This window comes from Rattus rattus, chromosome 5 (genome assembly GCF_011064425.1).
Source record: "Rattus rattus isolate New Zealand chromosome 5, Rrattus_CSIRO_v1, whole genome shotgun sequence".
NCBI lineage: Eukaryota > Metazoa > Chordata > Mammalia > Rodentia > Muridae > Rattus > Rattus rattus.
In genome coordinates, this window is record NC_046158.1 from 133,585,949 (window position 1) to 133,591,625 (window position 5,677).

A 5,677-nucleotide genomic window follows, 5' to 3' on the forward strand; every position below is an offset into this window, starting at 1 on the left:
GTTGTTGTTGTTGTTGTTGTTGTTGTTGTTGTTTTGGTTGTTTTTCAAGTCAGGGTTTCTTTCTGTAGCTCTGGCTGTCTGGAACTTCCTCTGTAGGCCACGTTATCCTGGAACTCAGTGAGATGCTCCTACTTCTGTCTCCCAAGCGCTGGGTTAAAGGTGTGCACCACCCCCACCCGCCCAACCTTAATTTTAAAAAGGAACATTATGGGCAGGCATAGTGGTGCATACTACAAAGAGGGCCCTGTCTCTGATAGACAAAAAGAATTTGTTCTTTCACTAATGGTCTTGTTATGACTGCTTTGCTTACCCAGAGCTCCTGTCTTATCAAAATCCAGTTTTCATGTTTAAAATAATTCAAGAGTTCACTTTTTTCATTTTTCAGAACAAGTTGGATAAAATAAATCTACATGTTTGAGATTTTGGTTTGGTTTGGTTTGGTTTGTTGTTTTGTAATGTGGCTTGGTTTTCTTTTATCCATAAATATTTTTTAATTACAAACTACCCAAATGGAAAGAACACAGAAGTAAGGGTCCCTTGTGTCTATTGTCTGTACTGTGTAATCTTGTGGTCCATCTATGCACTTGGCTCCTAGCTCTGTAGGGACAGCAATCAGAATGTTTGCTCTGTTCAACAGCAGTGAGACCAAAAGCTCAACCCTGACCACACTGAACTAGCAGGTACACAACACAGAAAAACAAGCCACAGCTCCACATGAAAGGGAGAAAAATCTGAAAGTGGTGGGGCTTCAAAGATTGAACCCAGGTCTAGAGCATCAGGACAAAGCACAGTTGGCTGGAAATGAAGAGTCTCGGTGCTTCACCTTGGGATGGGGGAAGAAACCCAAAACTAACAAGGAAACACTTCCAGACAGATTTCAAGTGCAGATTTCAAAGTTCTTCACCTTTCCTCTTTGGACAGTGGGTAATAAAAAGAAGATAAGGGTCTAACTGAATGTCTGACTCTGTGAAGGGGCGGGGGGAGGGGGCGGGGGAGGGTGTGTGATGGAGGCAGACAGGAAAGCACTTCACGTCCAGAGCCCATGAGGAAGAAGTGTTCCTCAGAGTCCAGAGGGTTGCAGGGAGGACCACCCGAAGGACATGCCACCACCCCAGAGAGAACAAATGTCTCCATGCCAAGGCACCCAGAAGTTTGTTGAAAAAAAATCTATTTATTACATTGATAAATCTTCCAAAAGACATTCCATTTGTGGGACAATTATACTGTGATTGGGAGCAGAAGGTGTGGCCATGATAGTTGTGATGTCTTTAGTTTGAATTGAAACACTTTAGGTAAAAACAAACTTTTTCCTACTAATAAAATATATTGGGGATGGAAAGATGACTAAGTTTAGTTCTAAGTCTTCGCATCAGAGGGTTCACTATCACGTGTAACCCTAGGTTTAGGAGATCTAATGCCTCCAGCCTCCAGGGATACCTGCATTCCTGTGCAGACAGACAGACACACAGAGAGAGAGAGAGAGAGAGAGAGAGAGAGAGAGAGATTAGTTAGTTAGTTAGTTAGTTAGTTAGTTAGTTAGTTAGTTAAAAAATAATAAAGGGGCTGGAAAGAAGACTAGCCATATAGAGCACCTGTAGGAGACTTCAACACACCACTCTCATCAATGGACAGATCATGGAAACAAATCTAAATAGAGGCACAGTGAAACTAACAGAAGTTATGAACCAAACAGATTTAACAGATGTCTATAGAACATGTCATCCTAAAACAAAAGAATATACCTTCTTCTCAGCACCTCATGGTACCTTCTCCAAAACTGACCATATAATTGGCCACAAAATAGGCCTCGATAGATACAAGAAGATTGAAATAAACCCATGCATTCTATCCGATCACCATGGACTAAGGCTAGTCTTCAATAACATCAAAAACAACAAAGCCACATACACATGGAAGCTGAACAATGCTCTACTCGATGACAACTTGGTCAAAGAAGAAATAAAGAAAGAAATTGAAGACTTTTTAGAACTTAGTGAAAATGAAGATACAACATACCCAAACTTATGGGATACAATGAAAGCAGTGCTAAGAAAAAACTCACAGCTCTGAGTGCCTCCAAACAGACTTGGAGAGAGAGCATACACTAACAGCTTAACAGCACACCTGAAAGCTCTAAAACAAAAAGAAACAAATACACCCAAGAGGAGTAGACAGCAGGAAATAAGCAAACTCAGAGCTTCAACCAAGTAGAAACAAAAAGAACTATACAAAGATTCAACAAAACCGGGAGCTGGTTCTTTGAGAAAATCAATAAGATAGATAAAACCATAGCCAGACTAACCAGAGAGCACAGAGACAGTATCCAAATTAACGAAATCAGAAATGAAAAGGGAGACATAACAATGGAAATGGAGGAAATTCAAAAAATATCAGATCCTACTACAAAAGCCTATATTCAAAGAAATTGGAAAGTCTGGAGGAAATGGACAATTTTCTAAACAGATACCAGGTACCAAAGTTAAATCAGGATCAGATTAAACCATCTAAAAGTCCCATAACCCCTAAAGAAATAGAAGCAGTTATTAAAAGTCTCTGAACCAAAAAAAGCCCAGGACCAGATGGGTTTAGTGCAGAATTCTATTCAGACCTTCAAAGAAGACCTAATAACAATACTATCCAAACTATTCCACAAAATAGAAATAGAAGGAACACTACCCAATTCATTCTTTGAAACCACAATTACACTTATACCTAAACCACACAAAGACCCTACTAAGAAAGAGAACTTCAGACCAATTTCCCTTGTGAATATCAAGGCAAAAATACTCAATAAAATTCTCAAAAACCAAATCTAAGAACACATAAAAATGATTATCCATCATGATCAAGTAGGCTTCATCCCAGGGATGCAGGGATGGTTTAATATATGAAAATCCGTCAACGTGATCCATTATATAAACAAACTCAAAAATAAAAACCACATGATCATTTCATTAGATGCTGAGAAAGTATTTGACAAAATTCAACACCCCTTCATGATAAAAGTCCTGGAAAGATCAGGAATTCAAGGCCCATATCTGAACATAGTAAAAGCCATATACAGCAAACTAGTAGCCAACATCAAACTAAATGGAGAGAAACTTGAAGCAATCCCACTAAAATCAGATACTAGGCAAGGCTGCCCAATCTCTCCCTACCTATTCAATATAGTACTTGAAGTCCTAGCCAGAGCAATTAGACAAGAAAAAGAAGTCAAAGGGATACAAATTGGAAAGTAAGAAGTCACAATATCACTATTTGCAGATGATATGATAGAATACTTAAGTGACCCCCAAAATCCCACCAGAGAGCTCCTATAAACAACTTCAGCAAAATGGCTGGATCTAAAATTAACTCAAACAAATCAATAGCCTTCCTTTACTCAAAGGATAAACAGGATGAGAAAGAAATTAGGGAAATGATGCCCTTCACAATAGTCACAAATAACATAAAATACCTCAGTGTGACTCTAACCAAGCAAGTGAAATATCTGTATGATAAGAACTTCAAGTCTCTGAAGAAAGAAATTGAAGATCTCAGAAGATGAAAAGATCTCCCATGCTCATGGATTTGCATAATTGATATTATAAAAAAGGTCCATCTTGCTGAAAGCAATCTACAGATTCAATGCAATCCCCATTAAATTCCAACTCAATTCTTCATAGAATTAGAAGGAGCAATTTGCAGATTCATTTGGAAAATAAAAAAACCCAGGATAGTGAAAATTATTCTCAACAATAAAAGAACTTCTGGGGGAATCACCGTTCCTGACCTCAAGCAGTATTACAGAGTAATAGTGATTAAAAATTGCATGGTATTGGTACAGAGAGAGACAGGTAGATCCATGGAATAGAATTGAAGACCCAGAAACGAACCCATGCACCTATAGTCACTTGATCTTTGGCAAATAAAACTATCCAATGGAAAAAAGACAGCATTTTCAACAAATGTTGCTGGTTCAACTGGAGGTCAGCATGTAGAAGAATGCAAATTGACCCATTCTTATCTCCTTGTACAAAGCTCAAGTCCAAGTGGATGAAAGACCACATAAATCCTTGAAATTTTAATATGACACTTGTGTTCCATCAGTGTAATCAGATACAGAGGACAGAGCAGATCCTGATGGAGAACAGATTAATATGCTTCTTGTAACCACTTCTTTCTCCTGATGCTCTGACTTCCTGGTTATTCAGCCTCATCTTCATCAAGTCCTAAGATGAACTTCTTGTCATGTGGAACATGAGTTTGTTGCAATAATTCTCCAACTCTAATAAGCCCATTCAAAAAGAACACACAGCTTAGTTACAATGTTTATAAGCTGCATGCCTAGACCACGCAGGTCTACCACTACCCTATTCTATTCCCCAGCTATGAGATCCCTTGCTACTTACTGCTCCTTCAGGCACATGGTTCTGCTCCATCTTCCTTTTATCTCCCTTCCTCTGTCTTGCCCTATCTCCTCCATCCTCTTGTCTGCCTCATGCCTGGCTAATGGGAAACTATAAAAGGTACCATGAAGGGGTTGGGGATTTGGCTCAGTGGTAGAGCGCTTGCCTAGGAAGCGCAAGGTCCTGGGTTCAGTCCCCAGCCCCGAAAAAAAAGAAAAAGAAAAAAAAAAGGTACCATGAAAAGCTATGTCTGTGTTGCTACAATTCCAGGTGCACCTGTGATGTGCGGGAGCTCGAGAAGAGGGATGAGTATGGAAAGGAAAAATATTTGTGGTCTAAAGTCAAAATTACCTAGGAAGCTGCTCACATGCTGCTGTAAGGAAAGGATTCACACCTTCAACCTACTCAGATACAGGCCCATTAACCAGGGGTGACTGCTGCCTATAGGCAGGCTCAGAATCTAACAGGCTGTATGCTTGTTGACCAAAAGACAAATCCAGAACCTAGAAAACCACATGCATGTGGCTACCAGGGCAGGCTCAGCACCCAGAGACTGAAAGCACATTGCTTCCCAATACAGGTTGCCCCTACTACATAGTCAGAGGTCAGCAACATATTGTCATTCAACAAGGCCTGGTACTCAAGAAGCAACCCATATGCTGACTTCAAGGCACGCTGATACACAGAAAGCTGAGTGCATGCTTTTCGTGATGTGGGCCCAATACCCAAGAGTTGCCCTCACATTGACTAAAGGGCAAACCCAGTTCCAAGGAGGTAAATACACACAAATAAGCATGGGCCCAAGTACACACTTTACCATGCAGGCCCAATACTAAAGGGACTGTCCCCACAATGACCCCAAGGAAGAAGCAATACCTTGTATGGGCACTGAACACAGACAGGACCCGTAGCCATGGGAATGCTCATATGCTGAATTCAGTGCAGACCCAGAACCAAAGAAGGCAACTGTAGATATCCCTGTGGCAGTTAGTCAGGGGGATAACCATACAATTGTCCCAAGGCAGTTTCGTATGTAAATGGTCACAGGAAAGAAAATTCCAATGTGACTGTTCCATCATATGGCTAAAGGGAAGATTTATATTGTAAATAATATAGAGAAAATGTCAAGAGGCGCCTGGAAGGATCCAGGGTAGAGATAAAGAGAAACAGTTGACATGGCCAGGGCTATCTGTGAGAGACAGGAGAACAGCAGTGGGCGGGGCAGGGGGGCCATTGTAAAGAGAACAAAGTGGGATCTGGGAAGAGGAAAGCTGGGGAAGATACAAAGG